The sequence below is a fragment of the Lycium ferocissimum genome, chromosome 6, assembly GCF_029784015.1.
Source record: "Lycium ferocissimum isolate CSIRO_LF1 chromosome 6, AGI_CSIRO_Lferr_CH_V1, whole genome shotgun sequence".
NCBI lineage: Eukaryota > Viridiplantae > Streptophyta > Magnoliopsida > Solanales > Solanaceae > Lycium > Lycium ferocissimum.
In genome coordinates this window covers 7,751,494-7,778,044 of record NC_081347.1, presented here as the reverse complement: position 1 = coordinate 7,778,044, position 26,551 = coordinate 7,751,494, and the positions used below count along the sequence as shown (strand labels likewise).

The following is a 26,551-nucleotide window of genomic DNA, read 5'->3' as shown; positions in this document are numbered from 1 at the left end:
GTAATGATGACGTTAACAGTGGCAAAAATACAAGTATATAGATTAAATATGGGTTGTAATCTAATACTTAGACGTTAACATAGCAAAAAAAGGAGGATTAACAAAAAATCTATTGAAAAGCACTATCTCGGATTAGATCCCGGGTAAATGTCGTGGGAAGCCACGCCTTCAGCCAGTGCGCCAAGTATATACAGATCACGGGTCAAGTATATATAACTTTTTCAAGGTATACACACACACACACACACACACACACATATATAGAGAATTTTTCTTGGAGTTAACGGAGGCACGTGCCCCCCTTATCAACACGTGGGTCCGCCTCAGGCTGAGCCTAGTTAATTGAGAATGACTTACTAGTATCTTTTACGACACATATTCAATGTACGTCTCTATTCTATATATTCTTGTCCAAAACTGTCCAACTAATCATATGAAATGCCCAACTTATTTTTTATCCAATAAAAATACAATAATGGATATGTTAAGCTCGAAAGTAGCAGCTAATGTATATTTGACTCCTTAACCACATACTTTCCGTTCGCTTTTATTTGTCCGCTGTACTTCAATTAAATTATCATTTTTACTTATCTTTTTTTTTTTGTTAAGTAAATCCACTAGGCGAGGTGCCTAGGGATAATTTTTATTTATATAATGAGAACAAAACTGAAAGGAAAAAGTACAAGCAAGGAGGGCTATGCCTTACCTTACTAATCCTATTCAGGTATAAAAAACCTTTACTGATTAACATGCATGTAAAAGATAAGAAGAAGAGAGAACTAAATATTCTATGATCATCACAGTGTTTATAACACACTCTAAGATGATATTACAAATATTAATACTTAAATAGTGAAAAATTAAAATAAGCAAGAAGGTAAGAGTCAGACCTTTGTTTCATTGAAATTGCGAAATCTTCAAGGTGGTGTAGCCCGATAAAAATTAGAATCTTCACCTTGTCTTCTTCCTGCAACAGCTCCAAAACCTCTTAATACTTCATCAACTCTTCTTGGATCTATTGGACCTTGTTGATGTAGTTGTACCTTGTCTCCTTTTGTTTTTCCACTCTCATTGGTAGTTGCCTTAGAACAACTTCCTCAGACACTTAACCATCCCAACTATGTTTTCTTCTATGAGTTCTCTTTGTCTTGAATCCCCTCCTTTGTTGCGTAGGTGAAAGATCTCCAACCCTAGCCACCTTAGCAAAGCATTCATCCAGTATTTCATTCTCATCTTCATCATCAAATATGTCAAAGCCCAAATCACCATCAAAAGCTTCCAATGGATCTTCCACTAAAGTTCCAGGATGATAACTCTTGGCCACTATTCCAATAGGCTTCCTTTTCCTAGGATTATTCATAGCATTCAAAGGTGCACTCGTTTGAGCCATAAGCTGCCCCGCGAATAAAGATTTAAGAATCATGGCATGGCATAGCACAAATGCCGGAGCTACTGGACTCAACTTGCTGCGCATTGGAGGGAGTGAGACCTGCCCTTCATCCTCCACCATGTCCGCCCAACTCTTCACACTCGTACCACCTTTTTTGTCATTCTTCGTTTCAACCTTGTTGCTTGAATGTGCTGGAGTGGAGGTCACAATCTTTTCCATATCTGGGTAATTTCCTATGGTCATTAGTTGCTGCCCAGAGTCATCATGTTGCTCACCAAATGACTCCATAGACTAAGTAGGGATCTCAAACGCCCAAGTGTTCAATGTGACCATCAACGGCTTTAAGAGGGGGATGAGACAAACCAAACTTGCAACTTGTTGTTGCATTAGCATGTTTGTCAATTCCTAATGTGCAATTTGACATTTAGCACTTTTCGAGCTAGATTGGTGCTCCTCTATACCTGAAAGAGCCTAAAGATATTGGGACACACAATATCCTTTGTTACAAGACCTTGTTCCTTTGTCACATTAAGTTTCTTGCCAATTTGAGGACTAAAGGATTGTTTGTGTGAGACCATTTTCCAGCCCTCGTCTCTAGCATCATGTATAGCATTGTTCAAATCCATAGCCTTCTTGGAAACCATCAAACTTCCAGACGTGACACCCGTATCCACAAAACTAGGCAACTCGTTGATTTTGGCCGGTTTCACCACCTCTTGCCGCTTTCCAATCAAAACCTCCTGATTTTCGTTGTCACTAAGAGAATAGACTTCCTCATTAGTCTTACTATTACCCGAGTGACTATCCTCATTCCCATTCGGATTAGGACACAAATCCAAAGAAGCTTCCTTTCCAGCTCGTGAGTTTTTAGCTAAGTTTTATGACACCCTAGCCACTGCTAGATCTACTGGAATATCTCCCATGCTAGCTCCTTTTTGTTGCTTATTAGTGTTTAGATATTCACATGCATCTCTTTGCAATTTCTCAACCGAAGCTCCTTCAATCTCCATCGTCGCAACATCTTCTTTTTGAATTCTTCTTGTAACTTTGTCCACACTTTGAAGTCGAATGCTATCCGGATGTTTGTCCAATAAGTCTAGGATCACCCTAACCCTAGCCGTGCTAAGTCTTGATCTCACTTGCATAGCCTTATCCATAGCAATAGACTTCCCTACTGCCGAAGCAATGGAAAGGAAAGCCCTTTTAGTAAACAAATCCGTCGACAGGTTTGGAAACGAAATCCATACTGCCGCACGTGAAGTCTACTCCTTAGGGTTAAATCCAATAGTCCACGAAAAAATCCTAATTCGATGTTGTTTGCCGTTGTGCATGAAATAATTCACGCCTCTTGATAATGCACCCACAAAATCATCATATTGATCCATACGAATAAGGATTTGCCTTTGAGCAAGCAACCCAAAGAGACAATGTCACTTAATGCCAAGGAACTTAGGCATAAAATCGATCTTAAAATTGATAAATCCGGTGATTCCATGGATAATTTAACCCCGATGGCTTGATGAAGTCCCTCCTCCTTAATGAAATCTTGTCGTTCATCCAACGTAAATTTTAATGTCGGAATTCCATGAACAACTTCAATAAGTATCAAACTAGTTTGAGAAAGATTAACGATTGGTTGTGTTTGATTCAATCTATCGGCATAAGTTGGGTTTGTGTTGGTGTTTGTAGCTTTGTTTGTAGGGTTTTGGAGAGGCTCTCCCGCAACCAAAGGCTAGGGAGAGACGGTGAGAACCATGGCTGCCCTAAATCGCCATAGTCGCTAGAGGAGAGGCGAGACAAGGCCGGTTCTCCACCAAGGTTATGAAAGTAATAGCTGGAAAGTCTAAATTGTTGTGGGTGTATTTTTTCCCATTTTTACTTGTCCACTTTAGTATATCAAGAAAAAGATAAAAAAAAAATTATTGTTTTACCCTTGACATTAATTACTCCTTTTCAAATCATTTTTCAAGTCTATTAAGACTAACACCAATTAATATGAGTATTATAGTAAAATATATATATTTCATTTATTGATTCTTAAGGGCATGCAAAGTCAATAATGAACAAGTAAAAGTGAACGGAGAGAGTAGATGCTTGGGAAAAGATTTAAATTCAAGATATATTAACCAACAGGTGAAAATTATTTTCACCCCCCAACTTTACTTTAAAAATCAAACTCTCCCCCCAACTATGAACAATAGACATTCTCCCCCCTTTATCATATGCAATATCTATTTTATCCTTGATATTTTCAATCCTTAAATCTATGTAAACCTTTTTATATTATATACAATTTTTTTTAACCTGTCTATTTATAAATTTTTATTTAAGTTCATTAACATTACAATTAGAATAATCCTTTTATGAATTTATCACAAAATGTAAAGTTATTTTTTATGATTGTTATTTTAATATTAAATGCATTAAGTTAAGTATGTATATGCATGTGTATGCGTGTATTTAAGTTTTATTCTCTCTTATACAATATTGTCTTTATAGATAAACGAGTTTTAGTTGTCATTAATGAAATATTTTTTATATTATAATTTAAGATTCATTTACGATATAAATAGATATTCTTTTATGAATTTGTAATAAAATATACCTCTATTTTTATAATTATTTTTGTATGACATGCATTGTAATATATTTATAAAGTTATTATTACCTATTATTTCACGTGTATAAATAGATATTAGAGTTTTGATTATTATTAATAAAATAACTGCTTTGATTCTTCTCATTATTTCATTATAGAACGAAATTAACTTATACTCAACTAATATTTCTCACTTTTCTTTTTCCGTCTCGAAAATGATGTTTATTATTTCTATAGGAAATTTGTTAAATAGATTAAAGAAAATAAAAACTATCATGATTTTAAGGAAGTAAAAAGAAAAAGATAAGTTGATAATGTAAAGGTAAATTAGGCATTTAAGAAAATCAGGGGAAAAAATGTCTATTGTTCAAAGTTGAGGGTGAAATTTAATTTTTAAAATAAAACTAGGAGGTGTAAATGATTTATCGTGACGTCAGCTTTCATATAGTATTTGTTAGACTTAAGTTTAATTTTTTATTTTACTTTTTAATCAAATCATGTCCAAACGCTTTTGCCGTCATTGTCTAAGAAAATACTGACATGATGTACAGTATTTAAAAGGACATAAATGCAAAGTAGGCATGAATACACGTCGCTGATGAATTGTCCACGTTTTTTAAAAGGGTTTGGCACAGAAGTATATGGTTGATACAAAAGGGTTTAGTATTATCGTTAAGCCCAATGATTACATTTAATCCCTTTTTTTGTTTTCAGGTCCTTAAAAAAATATTTTGTCCAGTTCAAAATTAGTGTCTATTTAATTTTTTGCACACCCCTTAATAATATATTCACTCTTAGAAAAATAGATATTTTGAGTAAACAATCATTAATTAAATACTATCTAATCAATGTAGCTTTTTTATTACATAAAAACTCACTTATCTAATAGGTATAAATTTGAAAGAAAATAATTAATTTCTTCTTGATTATGTAAGTGACTACTTATTTTGAACCAAAATAAAAAGGCAAAGTGAAAACTTATGATGAACTGGAGGGTGTATTAATTAGGAGAGATATTTGATTACTTTACCCTTATTTATGTTTAAGTTAAATATGTACTTTATTTATGTGTCATCTCCATTAATGACAAAATTTTACAAAGGGTAAAATGAAAAAAAATAATTAATTGTGTCTTTAACCCCTAAACCGACAAACAATTGAAACAACTATTTTTAGTAGCCACGATATATAATTTGAGACGTAGGGAATACTCATATTAAAGTTACTTTAATAATTAGAAGAAAAAAAAAAGTTACTCTGTATTTGTTCTTAAAAAACTCTGCACTATTCGTCTACATAAAAGAAAATGAAAACGGGATCCATAATCTTTATTCTATATTTATTCCTTAAATATAGTCTATTTCACTGGTCGAATCAGAATTTAAATTTTATGAATTTTAAATTTTAAAATAGCGATATTCAGTATTAGTAATTAGATTCTAAATTTAATTATTGAATTATCTAGTTATTTTTTAAATATAAATATAACAATTGGCCTAAAATATAAATTCGATCGAACGAATAGATAAGCTTCCAGCTCCACCATAATATGTTGATATTGGCATGGGATTTCATCTTCTCAATCATTTATCTACAAGACAGTAAAATACTACTCTCAACAGTTTTGAGGACTACTTAGTTTTCTATTTGCAATTTGCATCAATAGATAATCTGTCAATCAATTAACTGTTCTTCAGTGCTAAACTATTTGTTAATCAGTTAAGATTAAACTAATTTTTCATTAAATATTTCCACCTCTATATCTAAAAAGTAAAACTATAGAATAGAAAATGTCAGAATTTGTGCACACAATAAAATATTTTTTCTTTAAAAAATGAGTATATAGTTTAATTTAAAGGACGATAAGGGACTAATACCTTAGGTATCATTAATAGATTAAACATTTGAATTAGCACAAAAATTAAGAGTAATTATGAAGCAAGGAGCGTCTGCGATTACCAATGCAAACCAGTAATATAGTTCTAAACAAAATCCAAACATAACATAATGTATATAAATGTATAATCCCATTTGCAACTTGAAATCAAAACACATTTGACTTCCAATAATTGATAGTTACATTCCTTCCTGGGACATTTGATAAAATTGGAATAATAAAACAATATTTTTTACTCAAGTTGACTATTTATCTCCATTTATCGATATCATATTCTAATTAAGGTATACGCTTATGTATGGCACATGTGCTGAGCATGACTTAACCAATTTAGAGCATTAAATCATACTGTCACATTTTCCCTTATGTACCCAAAAATCATCTCCCCTACTTTTTTCACTGTATTAGTTTGTAAATGATGTTCAGAATAAGATTTCTTCTTTTGGTTCATGTCTACAATAATATATTCATCGGAATTGCTATATTAGATACATAACATAGAAGTAGTAAAAAAAAAAAAAAAATCAATGCAAAAGAAGGAAACAAAAAAAATCATGCACCCTTTTAATGGTAGATCTATTAGTACATTACTGTTTAACATCTAAGAATGTTGAATCATAATGAACACGAATTTAATTATATACAAGTTGGTACTACACAATGTCAGATAACAAAAAATAGGGGCTACAACGACTTGGTCCCCCCTTCTCCTTTTCTTCCTCCCAATGAAAAGTTCTATAAGAGAAATTCTTTAATTTATTGGCACTTAAAGCAAAGAGTTTTGGTTGCGTCTAACTTTGACATAAAGCTTTTATATTAGGCATCTCTATATGTACATTATCTTTTCTTTTATGGTAGGTATCATATTCCTCATGAATTTGCTTTTGAAATACTTTAACATATTAGGGAACGTTGCGTTTTGATCCCTCATAATCACGTGTAAGTTGTAATATTTTCATTAATTTCTTCCCTTCATCGACTGATCAACATATAAATATAAATGTTAAATTGGTGAGGGTATCTTTTCGATGAATTAATTATTTGAATGATCAAAGATTAGAAACATGTATGTAATTTATGGGATAATTAAAACGCTAATGAATTTTTTCATGCATGTCTCTGTTTATCTGTCGTATCATTAATTTTGCCAGTTTCTTGTTAATCTTTTATGATTTATGATCATAATCCAGAAACAACAATGAAGCATTAACTTTTTGCCCTCTATCCAAATTTGTCAAAAGCATATGCTCAATGCTTTTGCAATATTTGGGAAAGAGAGCAAAAATCGCGTCAATTAATTAAGATAAACCCTTCTGTTAAGGAGAATTGACAAATCGATTACAATTAGAGACATAAACAGTAATTAATTTTCTTATATATGGATTCTTGAATGCCAATATACACAATATATGTTGTAGAAAATATAAATCTAAAAGATTACTGGAAAGCTTGAGGTGTGTTAATACGCAGTAGTGCTTAATGATATTTCGCTCTGCACGGTGAATAATTTAATTAGATGTATCCCTCAAGATTGAATATATATGCTCTTCCAATATTAATCGGGGAACAAAAACAATAAAATTTCTAGAAGAAAGTAACCCACCTTGGAAGAGAGATACTTTTCTATTTGGTTTCTCACTTAGTGTCGGATATCCGTATTGGAGGAAGAGCTTGCCCTAGCATGATTTCTTTAATACTTAGAGTTCGAATTCAAGATCTCTGAATAAGGATAGAGGAATCCTAGTTTGACTCCTTTAAATGTAAGATTACCTAAATTACTAAATAATAACTAGATTTTGAAAAATAATATTTTCAAAAAGAAGAAAGCTTTTCCAACCAATGATGGACAATACTTTTTCAAATAACATCACTTTTTCCAACAATCTCCGCATATCTCAAAAGGGATATCCTTAGAAGTAAAGAAAGAAAATATAGTTTGCTAGTTTTCTTAGTATAATACAGTTCGCGTGGTGTCTTTTAGACTAAGAACTATATATAAATAAAATAAGATTTAACTAGTTGTTTATTAGTGATCTAGAAATTTTTGCCATAAATTTCACTGACGCAGCCCCACGCCCCATTCATATAGATTCATTGACCAATCAAGTATATTCTGTAGCTCAATACACCATTAATAAAGAATATGGATTACATTGAGAGTTTAATAACTAGCCTCATTTTCCTTGAAGTCTTGCACTATATACACCATATATAAGAGAAACAAAGTTAATGATGCTTACCAGACCAATAGTGACCTGTTATTATCTATATGAACCTACTTCATATATATGATCATCAATAACATAGTTTGGATTACCATCATTATTGATGTTATAAATTTGCTAAAGCCTCATAATTCCCATGATATTTCACTTGTTAGTTTTCTTCCCACGTGTTTAGTAGGCGAATTGGCCAAATTCACTTTTGATTTCACGTGATCTATGAAAACAATTCGATCTCTAAATAACTGCATTATCATAATATGTCTCTAGTGAATATGTCTATTTTTCTCATTGAAAATTTTATTCTTTGTAATGACTATTACAACTTGGCAATCATAATGTATATAAATAGAAATGGTCGGTTTATTCCTACGGATACTTGCTCAGAGGTTCCTCAGCCACTCAGCCTCATTGACAGCCAAATCTAATCACAAACTGATAGTTCATAGTCGCAGAGGTGAATCTAGGATTTAAATTCCAGGGGTTCAACATCTTAAATTTTTAGCACTAAACCATTATATTTCTAAAGTTATGGGTTCATATCTACTATTTATTATAATTTTAATAAACTTTTACACATAAATTTATACTCTGCATTGAAAGTTTGGGGTTCAATTGAACCCCAAGTTATAGTGCTCCATCCGCCTCTGCATAGTATATATCACTATTATTATCTGTTTAGTTGATTTTTCATGCTACATCTCTGTCATCAAGGACGAACACATATTCAATAGTGAATTTTATCTCATTTGAGTCAAAGATCCATTTACCATTGATGTATCCTTTTAATTAATATAGTGAAAAATTCACTATAATTTAATATCATAGTTCATGGTATTCCTCAAATATTTTATTACTTTTGCTAATGCATTCGAATGATTATGACTCGGGATTTGGGTATTCCTAATCAATCTATAAACAATATATGTTATGTAAGGCCGAGCAATATTCATCAAATGCATTAGACTTCCAAAAATATTTAGAAATTCTTAACTTGTGACATCCATTTAGTAGATAAAACTTGTGAAGTTTTTTCTGTCGAAATGAGTAACAAGTTTTATAAGAGAAAAGACAAAATTGACTAATAAGATAAAATATAATATATCTCGCTTCCTCAGTAAAGTTAAATTTTTGGCCTTATATATTTTGTGACTACAACGAGATGAAGATGGAAAATACTCGAAATTCAAGAAAGTCATCTCATGTTATAGGATGTAGTGCATTAATATAGTACCTCTTACCCAAACAAACAACTTCAAACCAAATAAAAAGATGCACGTCATACTTGCAAATGAATTGACAAGGAAAGTGGGATGATATTAAATCTGCATGGCCTTATGATTTGAGCAACCACACGTGCAATAGAAAATTACAATGGAAAGTAAGGTTGTAAGGCAGAACGAATAAAGCTAAGTGTGTGTCTCGACTATATTTTTTGTGCAATGTTTGAAATTTCATCTCAATTAGTCCCAAAAGAAAAGCGATAACTTAAAGTAGATAGATGATATAGAAGGGGGAGAAAAAAAGGCTCCAGCACGTGATTTCTGTGTTAATTGATATTTAGCACTTATTGGTAATATAATATAATATAATATATATTGTAGTTTATATAGTACTAAACTAAGATGCCGTGTAATCAATAAGCACTCATGAGATACGAAACAAAGAAGATAAAAACATGATTTTCGAAATTTCTTGTTTTCTTATCAGAAATCAATTGTGTATTAGACAAGTGACATACTGATATTTGTCTATTTTGATAAAAATAATGATGTTAACCAGCCATCTCATCTTTACACGTGAAAAAAGAAAATATAAATTCTATGTACACTAGATACTACAATCCGACGTGTTGTCTTTAAACTCCAACTACTTGTTTTCGAATAGAACAATACAGTAGATATACTCCCTCCTTTACAATTTTGTGGTCTAAAATAAATCGTTGATACCTGTGTGATGATAAATTATCTCAATCAAAATAAAATAAAAAATATTATTTTATTTTTTAATATAAAAATTATCATTCTTTTTTATGAGGATTGGTTGTTATTAATATTAAAAAGCTGCTAGACGCACTGTCTAGTGGAGTAAATTCGCTAAAAAGACTAAAAAGGGTATATCACCTAATTTGAACATAAGAAATATATAATTAGCGTAATATATAGAAGTAGAGGTGTTCATCGTTTAGTTTGAGTCGGTTTTTCTATAAAAGATAACCAAATCAATTAAGTCATTTTTCGAATGTAGGAACCAAATTAAACCAGCTAAGTCGAATGTTGCTTTTTCATCGCTTCGATTTTTGTCGGTTTATTTAGTTTTTTATCGATTATATATATAATCAAGTTATATATATGTAGCTTTCTCCAAAGAACCGTCTTCATTATCCCATAATTTAGCCATTTTCAAGAAACATAATAATATTTCTTACAATGAATTTATTTTTTATGCAAAAGTTTAAAGATCTAGTTGTTATGTATCAAAATATCTTGACGATAATTGAATTAAACAATTATGTATAATTAAAGGCAAGACAAGTTATTTTGGACATGCAATAATTTCTCAGAGTTATCCAAATAAAAATTATAAATCAAATTAGAAAGTAAAGGCAAAAAATTAAAGTAGAAACTAGAAAGACAAACACCTAAATTACGAGCTAAGAGTGTAAGTAAATAATATGTACCGTAAATTTTTTATATAAAAATATACATATATGTGTGTGAAATTATAATTTTTAAATAGATCTTTATATAGTCGGTTTGGTTAAATTTTTTCGATTATTTTTTTCATCAAATCAAAATTAAATCAAATTTTGTTGGTTTTTAAAATTCAAAACCAAAATCAAACCAAACCAACAAGGTGTTGTTTTTTCTCTTCGATTTTCGATTTCGTTCGACTTTTCGGCTTTATGTAAAGAGCCCTATATGGAAGTGACGTGTAAAATATAGAAAAGGTTCCTTGTAATTTTAATAGATAACTCCGTACACTTCACCAAAATTTAGATTGACTGGACTGGTGGCAAATTACTTCTTCCCACTCAATACGCCATGGACCAAGTTTTGGGTAGCGTGTGAATAAAGGGAGGTGGACCACAATTTAATTCCTACATTGTCTTCACTTCCAGTTGTGTCATTTCAAATACGTGTTTCATATTTTTATTTTGTCCTCAGATGAATGTACACGGTATGAAATGTTAAATATGATGTGGATAAATAATCAGTTTGATAGTATTACTTTCATTTTTGACAATCCTGCTAAGCAATTGAAATTTTTTGAAATTATCTTTTCAATGTTGAACATTTTTGGCAGTCTTGCATCCAGTGGCGGATCTAGAATTTTTATTTAGGGGAGTCAAAAAAAATAATAAAAGCTAAATATTAAAAATAAATAATGTTGTCAATGAGGATCGAACCCGGGACATTAGAGACAAAATTTTGAACGCTCCGCATCACTGGGAGGTAACCTTTTCAGATTTATTTAGGATGTTCGAAAAGTTAATATATGTATATAAACACGTAAAATTTACCCTATAATTTTTATAGGTGTTCGGGTGAACACACTGCCACCCACGTAGATCCGCCCCTGCTTGCACCTGTACAAATTGCACAAAAGGTGATGTCGGGCACACTTGATATTTAAAAGTAATGTATGAAGAAATCATTGCTAGGAAATGCTTTCTCCTTAAATAGGGTCTCACGTCGTACGAACAACCCAAGGCTGATTCCATCGTAGTAACTTGAGATAACATTTTAGTATTTTTCTTCTTTCTTTTGAGCGAAAATTTCACGAGAACCTCTCTTAAACATTTTTCTGAAGGGTCGTGTTGAGTCTTAATAGGGCCTTATACACAATGTTACAAATGTCTAAAACTCTGGATTTGAATTAACTAAGGCCCATGATTGAGTTCAAAAACAATTTTTTTGAAAAACATTTCTCATGGGTCATTCGGACAGATGAGCTATTTCGGTGGTAGTCTTTAATTTTTACCCCTCAAATCGCTGGTCTTTTTTTGCCCTTAGGCACTTTAAGTAATAAAAAAGTGGCCTAAAACATCCCTGACATTCTGAGTTCGAACCCCAGCAGAGTTAAAAAAAAAAAACGCAAAGCAAGATTTTCATAAAAACTATGCCTATTCAGGCAAAGTTATGCCTTAAGGCCTAATTTTGTAGTATGCATTTTCCGGCATAGATTTATAGTATAACTTAATTTTCAAAGAACTATACTGGACAAGGCATAGTTTCTATGTAGTTATATAGAAACTATGCCTTGTACGGCATAGTTCTGTAGAAATTAAGTTATATGTAAAACTATTCCTTGTCTGACATAGTTCTGTAGAAATTAAGTTATACTAAAGAACTATGTCTTAAGGCATAACTTTGCCCCTAATAAGGATACTTTGGCCCGCAAATTTTCATTAAATGAGAAGTAGATGCAAAAATTAAAGACCAATGATTTGAGGGACAAAAATTAAATACCAGTCCATATGAAGGGAATTCCGTGCAATTTTTTGATTTCTTAACCCTCAATCATCGACATCTAGACTCTAGTATCCCTTCTCCCTAGAGAGAAGATAATATTTTATCTGTTCCTTTTTACATGACGCTATTTTTTTTTTTTTAAGAGTTAAAACAATCTTTTACTATGGCCTTTCAGATACGTTGAAAATATTTTTGAGTGTAGAAAATTGTAATTTGTGTTACTTTTGATATATTTTCTAAACAAAGTAAATATTATTCGAATTGTAGTGTCATGACTTCAAAACTATTGACCATTTAATTAGGTTACTTTAGCCCAGGATGACCAATAACTATGAATATACAGTCAAATTTCTTGATAGCAAGATGTTGATATAGAAATTGATTGTTCGGATATTTTTTTTATCGTTATAGCAAAATGTTATTATATGAAACATATAATATAACATAATATGATAGTTCGCTCCAAATAAAACTTAGCCTTTAGAGTACAATATTATTATAAAAGGATGATTGTTATAAAAATGTTGGACGGTATATTCAAAGACTATTTCTTCTCGTTTGGATCCTTTTTAATCTCATGTTGTAGTTTCAAGATGACGTTGGATTAGATTTCCATCTTCGGAAAAGAGCCTAAAATACCCTCGAACTATTGAAATTGGTGCAAAAATACCCTCCATCCACCTTTGAGCCGCCAAATACCCTGACGGTCTAGCTATGGGGTCTAAAATACCCTTATTGCTAACAGACCCATTTCATTAAACACGTGGCAACTTTTAATTAATTGTCATATATAATCTAATCTAATTATTTTTTAATAATGTTGACTGGGTCAACCCACTTTCCACAAGAGGTGGAAGTTTACCATCGATCCAATCCCAATAACCACAAGAGTTTGACCCAGGAAGACGACATTTGTAGAATCGACGTCCACCATTCTCCAGAGTCGTAGCAGTAAAATGTCTTCCAATCAATCCGCACTTACAAGTACGGGACTGAACTTGTTGAGGAGAAGAAACGAACGAGGATGTGCTTGACAATTTTAACAAAGAGAATGCAACAAACAACGATTGATTCGTCGTGTTTACCGGACTCCTAAAAAAGGAAACAAAATTAAGTTTTCAAGATTCACAAACATGAAAATTTAAGATTTTAACCAAATACGTAAAATTTCTAAAGATAATATTTTTTTCATCAGACAAATTAACTAGACCATGTCATGAAGCTCAAGAATAGAAATTAAATGAAAGAAGAGGGTATATATTTGAGAAGAGGGATAAATAAATACCAGGTACTTGTTGTAGAAGTTCCTTGACTTTTCTTTTGCAGCCTTTGCAGTGAATGGAAACTTTGAAGACCAGTGTCGGTAGGAAACTAAGAAGAAAAGTGAATAATTTTCTAAGAACCCTAATAAGAAGAAGACGACGACGTTAGAGGGTTCTGTGCGGCGTTGAATGTTTTTTTTAATAAAATGGGTTCTAATCGTTTTTCTGGGGTTTTAGTTGATGGGGTCGGGTCGGGTTGAGGGGAAAGTGGGTTGATCCGGTCAACATTATTAAAAAATAATTAGATTAGTTAATTATATATGGCAACTAATTAAAAGCTGCCACGTGTTTAATGAAATGGGTCTGTTAGCAATAAAGGTATTTTAGACCCCATAGGTAGACGGTAAGGTTATTTGGGGGCTCAAATGTGAATGGAGGATATTTTTGCACCAATTTCAATAGTTCGAGGGGATTTTAGGCCCTTTGAATTTTGTGTTGAGGTCACTAATAAGATCAGATGTTACAACAAAAAAAACTCATCTTTATTTTCTAAAGTGATAATGTAAAGCCCCACAGATTTTTAGGCTTGCAATTTTGAGTATAACGGATTTAATAGGATATGTAATCTGTCAGGGTTATAAGGACCAATATAATTTAAATAAATGAAGTAGAATAGAAAAGAATGAACCAAAAGGGATTTGAACAAGATTGCACAAGAGTTGGGCCAAGCCCACATGCCAAAGGTGGCTTTACATGGGTAGCAACTAGACAAATGAATTGTAAACACTTCCTGACAAACAAGTGTTTAGGGTTCAAGATGACGTGTCGTCTAAGGCTATCAACATTAGCTAATTGTAGGCATCAAATAGCTTTATTAAAAGCTACCAAAAAGGCAAAAACGTAAGAAAAATATGAAAATTTAAAGAGAGAAGGCAATGGAGTTTTAGGAGTAAAGTTATGAAATTAAAGAGGGATTGGGAAACCAAGTAATTCCTTGGTAATTAAGCCAACAAAGCGCAAAGGACCATGCTGCTTCAATGAAATTTTAAGGCTGCAATGTGAAATAGAGATATAAAAAGCTAGTCTTTTTATTTTTATTTTTTATTTTTTATTTTTACATGATATAAAAAGCTAGTCTTCAGTTCATACAAACAGTGATCCTCCATCTCGTTTTTGGGATGTTTTAGACCTCCACTATACGAGCAATATTTTATATATAGCTTATTGAATCAGATTTTATGAATATGCAATCTTCTAAACTCATTGATTTTATTTACTATTCAAGAAGAATTATCAAGTGTTGTTAATCACAATTAGCAGTGTTGATGGACAACTTTCGATTTTAAGGGATATTTGACTTGGGATTGATTTGTACTTTTGAGGTAAGTTAAGACTTACTCTTCTAATACGAAATTTCATTAGAACCCACGTGCATCATGTGTTTTATAAATCCCTAAGCCATGTCTTCTTCTGTTCCAGTACTCAGTTCACGCTATTCTTATTCAGTACAACTTTACATGAAATTGTGACAGTATTATATGCTTATGTGTATCACCACTTGTTATGTGCCTTGTTGTGATACTTATGTTCAGTTTCAGCATTCATTCATGCATTAATGTGATCACATACAGATAGGAGAGCTAGCCGATCTCCTCTTGCGTGAGTGCCACGAAGGCAAGGATTAGCTACCCACACGCTCGTAGTGGCTAGTGTTTGCTGGGGAGACAGGCCGACACTTCCCCGTGAATGTTTCTAAACCACACGTACGTAGGGCCACTATGTATAATTAAGTTTCTGTTACAATTTAACTATTACGTTAAGTTCCAAGTTTTAGTTATCTGCTTATATGTTCATCTTACAGTATCAGTCTTCAGTCTACTATAAGTTTTCAGACCTTAAATTGCTTACATGCTTTCCGTAAAGGTATTTTCTTCTTGTTATGTTTACCGCAGAAGGTCTCGCTCCGCCTTCTTAGGCGGTAGTCTGTGAAACTTATTGGGTACCCTTGGTGATACTTAGCCCGTTTGGGCCTGCCACGTCGTGTGGCAGATTTTGAGTGGGCAGGTGACAAAACCCGTGGCTAGAGGCAGACGTTCTAGAATCAGCTAGTAGGCTCCGTTGATTCATCCCAGCGGTAGCGGATCCTTCTCAATCTTTTACCTATTTTAGACATTTCATATTATTCCCGTGGAATGCCCCGTTGGCTATGTATTATGTTAGATATCGCTTTCTTAGAGGCGCATGACTGTCATTGGGTTACGTTTTAGACAATATTTAATTGAGTTTATTATTTAGTTTTCAAATACCATTAAATAAATAGTTTGTTGGCTTTTTCAGTAAAGGTTGAGTTCATATGTACATTCAGTTAGATAGCATAGGGTTCGCTCAACGGATAGTAAGGGTTGGGTGCCAATCACGTCCCACCCTAGTTTAGGGGCGTGATAGATTATTATTTTGTACTGAATTTGTTCGGTTAAAACAATAACACCAAAGGGTATAAAGTATAAAATCATAAACACAACTGACACGACTTATTTGATTTTTTATTTTATTTTTTATGATGGATCCAAAATTTGTGGACCCGCAAAATATATAATTTATTTCACTAATTTGTCAAACATCATCAGGGTCACAAATAAATTTCTCGTTTTTGATCGGTGTAACTCAGACTCAGAGCGTCTTATTTGATTTTCTTAAAGATGTAGCTAGAATCACGTGACCTTTGAGACAAGAATTACGTGACCTTTGACTCAGAGCGTCAAATTAAATGTCTTGTTATTAGTGAAAACTGGCGAATTAATTGAAGGTTTGATAGTCTCCATCTGGCGCATATCATATACTTGGGCCTTTCCAACCCAAATTACGGGACCTTGAACAGACCAAAATATCACGAATTTCTAAAATCAAAACCAAACAACTTTGCTAATAGAATAATTAAATGTTCTTATATAGTTTTATGAAAAAAAAAGATATATGGTGTCTTTAGTAACACTCCCTCCGTCTCAAATTATTTGTCGCTTTTTTATTTTACACGTCCCTTAAGAAATAGAGTATTAATTAGGAAAGGTATCTGACTAATTTTATCTTTATTTATGTTTAAGTTATAATCTCTCTCCATTAAATATTTAATCTATTTGTGTGTTATCTCAATTAATGACAAAATTCTACTACGGGTAAAATAGGAGAAAACAATTAATTGTGCCTTCAATTTCTAAAACAACAAACAATTTGAAACAATTATTTTTAATAACCACGATAAATAATTTAAGACGGAGGGAGTAGCTAATTAAAAAATTGAGTGTCTAATTCACTCCTGACTGCATGAACCAAATATTGGTCGCGAAGTATAGAGAACTACACCAAAATAACAGTAAACTTCTCTAATAATAATAATAAAAAATAATAATTAAAAGAAGGCGTACTAATGCTTACTTCAACTAATAAACACCAAAAGACATTCTATTATGTAGAACAGTTTCAACAAAATATATTTTCCATTCTGCACAGATTAATTGAATGCATGGAGAAGACTTACCATTGGCAGGCTATTCTTAATTCACATGATTTTTCGATATTTATATCAGTATTCCCATTTTTATATCTTCGGGTATTGTCACCAAGAATCCTTCCCCACGGAAAGGATGTTTAGTTAAGGACAAAATAATTAATGTCTAAGTTCAATTTAATGAGCTGTGTGACAAAAAATATTAGGGTAGGTAGATAGACCAAGAAACACAACATAAGTTAAGACTTGTGAGATTTGGTTAAGAGTTATAAATGTCATTTGTCATGAAAGATGTGGTAGTCCAAATTAAAAGAAGAAACACATCATCAAGATACTAGCTGAGGTGGATGAGGTTCTTCAAAATTAAACGTTTTGGGTTTAAACTTTGAAAATGGGTGAAAATCATTATCACTCTCAACTTTGCTTTAAAAATTAAACTCCCCCTCAACTTTGAACAATAGTCATTCTCCCCCCTTTATCCTAATTAACTTTATCCTAATTAACTTTTTTAAATTCCTATTTTACCCTTACATTATCGACTTGTCTTTTTTACTTTTACTTCTTTAAATCATGATTTTTTTTATCTCTCTAATCTATGTAACAAATTTCCTATAAAAAAAAATATTACTTTTGAGATTGAAAAAGAAAAGTGAGAAATACTAGTTAAGTATATAACTTAACGCCGTTCTATAATGAAATAAATGAGAAGAAAAAGAATTTCTTTTTATTAATAACAATCAAAACTCTGATATCTATTTATACAAGTAAAAATAACAGGTAATAATAACTTCATAAATATCTTTCAGTGCAGGTAATGCAAAATAATTAATAAAGATAGAGGTATATTCTATAACAAATTCTTAAAAGATTATCTATTTATATTATAAATGAATTTTATATTATAATTTAAAATATTCCATTAATGACAAGCAAAACTCGTTTATAAATTGACAATCCAGAATAGGAGAAAGTGAAACTTAAATCTACATATACATATATATGTAAAAATAACAGGTATGTCACACCCCAATCTTGGGGGGTGTGGCCGGCACCTGGCACCGGAAGGGCCGAGCGAACCAACTGTGATATCTGAACTTTGTAACATGAATCATAGGCCGACAAGTGCGCTGAATAACAACTGTAAGAAGTATGTCATGACAACCTGCAAGCAGAAAAGGCCCAACAACACATATATGCATAACTAGGGCCAACAAGGCCACAACCAAGAAAGACAATTAGTCGGGGCAAGCAAGGCCAAACACAACACTCCGTACATCGATTGATAGTCCGTAAGCCTCAAGAGAGCACTAATATACATCATCTGGTCAGGACAGGGTCCCAACGTACCCATAGCCATACTATATATATATATATATATATATATATATATATATATATACATACATACATACATGCATTCCTACTCAAGACTCTGACCAACAACTCCGGAGAAATCACTACTACAAAAGCAGGGATTTTCGACCAAAATTTCGACCACACGAGGTCGGAAAAGCCTGTATTTCGACCAATTTTTTTTTACCACAAGCGTAGGTCGCTAACAGGTTGGTCGAAATTTTCGACCACACTTGGTCGAAATCACATTCTACCGAAATTAAGGGAAAAATTGTTTTCGACCACATGTGGTCGAAAAAAATTATTTTTATATTAAATTATATTTGACTTTTTCGACTATGTGTGGTCGAAAACATTATTTATATTTAAATATAAAAAGAAATTTATTTTCACAATTTCAACCACATGTGGTCGAAATTGTAAATTGGGCCCAGATTTTCGACTACATGTGGTCGAAATCTGGAAACACTATTGCTAAATTTCGACCACACGTGATCGAAATTGTATTTTTCTGGGTACAATTTCGACCTCTTGTGGTCAAAATTGTGAAATATCTGGGCTGATTTTCAACCAGGAATATTTTTTCCAGCATTTGCCCACTTTTGGCAGCCCACCTGCCAATTTCCAAATAACCAAATTCATCAACCAAAACAGCCATCCAATTCATCAACAATGCAACACAACAACCATAAATAATGTTCAAACACTTGAACACTTAAACATTGTCCATTCAAACACTTATAAACAATCAAATTCAAACACTTAAACATCATAAACTACATTCACACACTTAAACATCATAAACTACATTCAAACACTTAAACATCTTAAAATTAAAAGTACTTTTAGTTCAAATTAAAACTACATTCAAACCCTTAAACATAATATACATATCCATTTAAACATAGCAGAATTAGAATCCAAAAGCACACTAATAAAAAAGGTCAACGTTCGGTGTTAGAGACATGATCCGTATCCTCCCCACTAGACTCATCGACAAGAGCATGATTTATGTCAGCTTGTGACCTACGTCATCTACCTTGGGAAGGACGGGGTTGGCTAGGGGGCTGTGACCTACGAACATCCCCAGGATACGGGGGAATCAAAAATAGTCGCGAATTAAGTAAGCTATTAATCTGGGCTTGCATACCCAAACTTCCTAGCCTCCGAGGAATTAAGTGTTCTTGTTAGCAGGTCAACTTGATGCTTCATAGCTTCATACTTCTTAGGATCAACTGCTCCATCATCAGTAACACCTACGGCTCCAAGGCCGACGTGTATCGACGCAAGGCTCGATTAGGCATCCCATAAACTGTCCCTTGCCTTGTTAGGGGAGCAACCTTCTCAATCCACTATTGTTGTGTTAACTCGTCGGTCATCGGCGTGCTACTTGGCTGAGTGGCTCGAAACTCCCCAAAGTGTTGTTGAAATTCATTTTGAAATTGAAGGATACAATGTTAATAGTTTAATTTAGTACAAAAAATTATATTATTATTGTTAACTAACAACTTACCCAAGTTTACTCAGCCCTTGGCTCAACGCATCAGTTTGTACCATTGGCGTTCTTTTCCTTCCTCGTGTGAGTAAGCTTGAAGATCTTATCTTGAGGTACTGCCTGACCCCTCTGGAGCTCCTGCAAACAAATCAAGATTAACAACTAAAAAAGTAATGTGTTTTAGTTTTATGTTATGTACCATGATTCATGCACCATTTACATAATAGTTCTTCCTGAGATTGCAAAATGGAGACAAGGGAAGGAATGAGTATACACAAGATTTCTTTGTCAAGAGTTAGTGAGGTTGCAAGTACACATCAATCAAAACTTTTTGATTACACGGGCCAGGAATAATGCAATTAAGGAATATATATGGATTAGTCATGCACATCTCTGGGGGAAGATTATACGAGGTTATAAACACAGGCCAACAAGAATATGGAGCATAATGCATGCTTTATATCTTTTCAAATCAAACAAAATGCTTAGTGAATCCATCAGAACATAAACCCAACGTAACGTTACGGGGTTCAGCTACAAAGTCTGGATAGGTTCTATCAATATGCTTCCAGGCCTCACTATCCGATGGATGACACATAACACCTGAGAGTCATAACTTGTGGCCTTATATTATATATACCGTGCCATCTTATATGAGGAAAGCATAGTAGCTATTAGATGCATACAACTTAGTTTTTTTTTTTTTTTTAACCTTAGATCATATTAGAGGTAAATAATGCGTCGCCTTAACAACCACTCTTTTACCGCTACGTGTATCCCTAAACCGAATATATATATATACTACCACAAAACTTACAAGATTCTAGATCGACGTCATCATTATAGTATCGATTGTCACATTAACACATGCAGCCATTTTCACATCAATCAATTCTCACCGACGAGGGTCCCAACTTAGATACCAATCTCTTTGCCTTATAGTAATTGTCGGGTATCTCTAGAGTCGGGTCAACTAATTTATGCATGAGGTCAATCACAGAATCCATTGCTTCTTGGAAAACATTATTATCTGCTTTGATACTCAATAATCTAACAAAATAATCGGATTTGCAGATAATTGAGAGTGGGTAGAACCATCGTATGTAATCATAGGGTGGCCGACTAGCTTTTTTTTAACTTTTTATGAAAACGGGTGGCCGGCCTCTTTATTGTGAGGTTCTTCAATATGGCCACCCGATTCAAAGCCCCAATGCATGTCATAAGCATAAAGACCACGAATCATGTCGTGCATTCTAGAATACCTCGGACATTAGGTTCTACCATCCTACTACTTTCACCCACAACAAAGTTCCGCTTCAAATCCACCATTAAATTGTTACGCGCCAAATCAACAACAACCATACCAACAATCATATTACCAACATTTCTCCATGAACCGAGGTCCAAACTATATAATTACTTTTAAAACCTTCATCCATTCGATGTAGCCTAACAATCTCTGGGGTCTTGAATTTCATACATTCACATTTAGAACAAGGACACCTAATCACACCATGAATTGTAAAATCCTCAAGTGTTTTAGCATAGTCAACAAAATCATAAACGCCATTGTAGCGACAACAAATTCATTTTTCAACCCAAATCGACAACAGGATTAGTCTATCGTACATCCAACTACGAGATTCCATCTACACAAATTGCAGAAAGTTTGAACTTGTTACACCATATTTAATTTATATGATTAGTAAAAGAATTTTATTTCAAAGTATAACCTTCCTATCTGTAATGCACAAGGACCTTCTTTGAAACTCGATAGATAAAGTACCTAAATCTTTTTAACTTCCATTAATAACTACATAATAACCACCTTATATATATGTATTAACAACTTACTCAAACTCAAATGTGAATTTACTATTACTCAAACTAAGATTCCATGCCAAACCGAGCAAAAACATGAATAAAAAACTAGTCCCAAAAAACTTAAATAAAATCGAACCAAAACGAAATATTCCAAACAAAATGAACCAAAATAAATCGTCCAAAATTGAACCATCCCTAAATCTCCAAAAATCTGAACCAAAACAATCGCAAAAAATGAACCAAAACAATCCCAAAAAAATGAACCAAAACAGTCCAAAAAAATGCACCAAAAAAGCCCCAAAAATACACCAAAATAGTCCAAAAATTGGACCAAAACATAAGAAACAATTTTGAGTATAATCCGAACTATGGAAGTAGTGTTCGGAATCCTTGCATTTTGGAGGAAATAAATTTAGAACAAGGATCTTTCTCATGCCCAATTCAAACAAGTCTATCGCATTGATTTCATTCAATATCAATATTTCAACACAACATTCAATTTCAATTCAAAATTCAAAAGAAAATAACATAATATAAACCCTAAAACAAATATTGAACACTAAATAAACCCTAAAACAAATTGAACACTAAATAAAGTTATCAAATCTACTAAATATATAAGGTAATGCAACTAATAATATGAGATTGAAATGCATGCTTGAGAACTAGTTCAATTTGGGGCTTGTGTTCATGACATTGGAAAAAAGAAAAAAAGAAAAGAAAATATAACGTACACTAAATGAAAAACTAAATATATAAGGTAATGCAACATCGCCGACGGTGGGCTTGTGCGGTGGGTCGGAAAGGCGGTGGGGTTGAGCGTCCGGGACGGTGGGGCTAGTGGGTAGAGAGAGAGAGGGAGAGAGGTTGTGTGGGTAGAGAGAGGAGAGGGAGAGAGGAAAGAAAGAGAAAGAGAAAGAGAAAGGCTGAAACGAAAATTAAAGACCAGATCTGGTCTAAATGTGGTCCAATTTTCGACAAAATTTAATTTCGACCACACGTGGTCGAAATTATATTTTCATTTTAAAAAATTGGCCCCGTGTGGTCGAAATCCTATAAAAAATAAATTCTTGATTTTTCGACCGCGTGTGGTCGATTTTTTTTAGACCAAAAATGTGGTCGAAATAGCTAGGTCGAAAATGTCTTTTTTTTTAGTAGTGAATGGAGTGCAACAACCAACCGCTGAACATCTGGTACCCTACTGGGGTGGCATGCCAACCTGTCTATCTATACCTGTGGGCATGATCATAGCACACAGAAAGGCATCAGTACGAAATATATGGGGCGGTAAGTGTAAGCATAAGAAATATAAATAACAAGACGGAGATATAGAGGCAACCTGAACTTTGAAACAAGCCGCTGAGGGCAATCATAAGCACAACATGAATATAACTGAATGCTTGTAAAAATCGTTCCTCGCGGTGGAGGCTTATAACATATCATATCGTATAATAATATATATCCCTCTGTGGGGTGAGCTCATCATCATATCATCATCTCTGCCCAACTGATCAGTGGTGATGCATAACTACGTGCCTACCCGACCGCCTACAACACGGCTCGGTAAAGAAATAAATCCATCTATGTGCACATCTACGTGCCTATCCGGTCGACTATAGCGCGGCTCGGTAATAAAAATAAATACATATACATAAGTGCGATGCAAGACCGACCTCAGAAGAGATAACATATAAATAGTCGGAGTGACTTATCATCTTTATCCCCCGACTATCGTTATTGTCGCTACGTTCATCATTCTTTAATCAATAGGCCCAAAGAAATAAAAGTATAGGGAAACATCTTATTATGAATTATACACGAAGCCAAAGTTAGCTAAACTCTTATGAAATATGATCGACACAACTTTTATCTGAAAAAGTATACCAACGGGAGGTTCGTCACCTTTGAGCTATAGACAAGAAGATAAGGATTAACTCAATTAAAGGAAGTACAATCAACTCAACTTTGTCGTGAAGAGTACCGTAATGAATATCATTCTTCATTTGATAAACAAGAGGGATATGAAATGCGAAAGGTAAATACAAGCTATTCATGAGAAAAGGGTAAGCTTAAACATTTTGGAACATAATCGACACAAGTTGAACGGAAAGTCTGTTAATCGATAACCAAAAGGAGATATGGAACGTGGAGCAAACTTTGGTACAAGTCATAGATGAAGTATGGGTTAGCTCAATTATCAGAGAACGCGATCGATCCAAGTTAACGGAATAACTTTTCAATGAAAGGTCATATGAAATCTAGTTATGCCACAAAGAGAATAGAAAGCCCTACATACCTCATCGATGGAGTTATATATGTTTCCCGAGTCCTTGAAGGCCTTACAAACGATTTCCTACATAATACGAACCATTCGGGATCAAAATCAAGCTCATAGGTCATAGAATTCTTCATTTAGACATTTAATCGAGCAACTTGTGAGCATAAGTAGGCTTATTTGTAGCTTAATCCTCCCGTAAGACGATACCATATCCCACTTTTCTGATCCTCCTCATCATTACGATACCATACGTATCACCACAGCTTCAAACAACCCACCATAACCATACAAAACAGTCCAATAATTAAGCTATATTCATGAGAGTTAACAAGGTCTTATTCTTATGGGATTTCTCCAATTTTCTAGGTCTAAACATTTGTAAAGTTCAAGGAGATGCAAAGAAGGTTAAAACATACCTCAAGTGATGTAGAATACTTCAAACTATAAATTACTTCAAGGTGAAGTTTTCATCCGAGAAGCAAAATAGTGAAGAAATCACAATTCCGTAATCGCCATGTTGTTCTTTATGTTAAAGTTGATTGATTTGCACTTGGATTGGTTAGGATTCATGGAGGATTTGTTTGGAGAGTATATTAGGGTTTCCTTGGTCTTTGAAGTTTGAAGAAATGGAGATAAAATCATGAAAAAGGTGATATATATACAAGGGCAAAAATTAAGCCACCGACTATGCTCGCTGTTCCCGTGGCAGTTTGCACCCTTGGACGGAAATGCAAATATCTCTCTACTCCGATGTCATATCGATGAACGATAAAATGCTGTGGAAACTAGACTCATAGAACTTCAATTTTGTATGTGGATTACCCCATAACTCCAAGTACATTGAGAGAAAAGCTCCGCAACATCTGACCCAAATTTCAGTGAAATTTACAAACTTAACTTGCGACGCCCTTTGTCGACTTTCGTATTACAAATCGTTTGACTTCCAAACTTAATAAGAGACCATTATACAATTCAAATACTTCATATCATTACTTGCTTAGAATGTGAAGCACTCCTAATCTCACCCAAAAGTACAAGTTATCGTATTCCCAATTTTTCGACTTTTGACGAAACTCATCCTTCTTTGATTCATTCACCCTCCAAACCTTCTGCCACTTACTAATCTTATTTATAGACTCTTATAACCATTTATATTAATAAACTCAATCCCTTTTAACCTCAAGATAATTTCTTTCGAACTAAAGTCGACTAACTCATAATGCGACTTTAACGTGTGAAAATTCGGGATGTAACAAGGTAATATGTGTGTGTGTGTGTGTGTGTGTGTATTAAACTATCAATCATAAAAAGTAATATTAGACTCTGTGACAAATTCATAAAAGTATTATTCTACTTATAATATGAATTTAAATAAAAATCTATAAATACCTAGGTTAAAGAAATAAATTTTATATAATATAAAAATGTGTTATATAGATGGAGGATTGAAAACGTCAAGGGTAAAATAGACATTGCATAGGATAAAGGCGGAAGAATGTCTATTGTTCATAGTTGAGGGGGGAGTTTGATTTTTAAAGCAAAGTTAGGAATCACACTGGGTTTGTTGTTGTTGTTGTTATAGTTGGGGGTTGAAAATCATTTTCACCCCTTTGAAAATATAGAAACTTTTTTTGAAGAACACATTCTCTTTTAATAAATCATATGTAGTACGAATATGAATTATAATTTGTTTGGCCAAACTTTTGAGAAGCAAAAAGTGCTTATTTTAGAGAGATGAGATGCTTGACCAAATATTTAGGAAAAAAATGAGTACTTTTGAGTAGTAGCATAAGTTGTTTTTCGTAAAACTAAAAAATGCTATTTTCTAGAAGCATTGGAACCTTGGCCAAACACAAATTATTACTCTAATATTGACAAAGTATTTTAAAATTAATTGATCAAATACAAACTGCTATTTTCACTCTATCAGAAAACACTTATGACAAAATAATTTTTAAAATAAATAAATTTTAGAAGTTTGATCAAACAGGTTGTTAGTCATACAAGTAAGTTTGGCCAAACAGGTTGTTAGTCATACAAGTAACTCCCCCCTTTGGTTCCAAAATATGTGTCACTTTTCGCTTCTCGAAATTCAATTTACATGAACTATAATCAATATTTTAAGATGTATTTTCTCACCATATTGATATGAGAAAAATTACAACTTATAGTATTTTTATCTATTTACTGTTTACCAAAAAAAAAAACTTATAGTATTTACTGTGTAGTTTTTGAATATTTAAATTTAAAT

The 26,551-nt window shown here is 33.1% G+C and overlaps 1 long non-coding RNA gene across 1 annotated transcript; it reads right to left on the bottom strand.

Moving 5' to 3' along the window:
* Window positions 1-19,410: 19,410 nt before the first annotated feature.
* Window positions 19,411-20,117, bottom strand: LOC132060609 (uncharacterized). Its single transcript, XR_009415960.1, has 2 exons — window positions 19,854-20,117; window positions 19,411-19,577 (listed from the first exon to the last, which is right to left on the bottom strand). It is a non-coding gene; the product is annotated as an uncharacterized LOC132060609 (long non-coding RNA).
* Window positions 20,118-26,551: the final 6,434 nt, after the last annotated feature.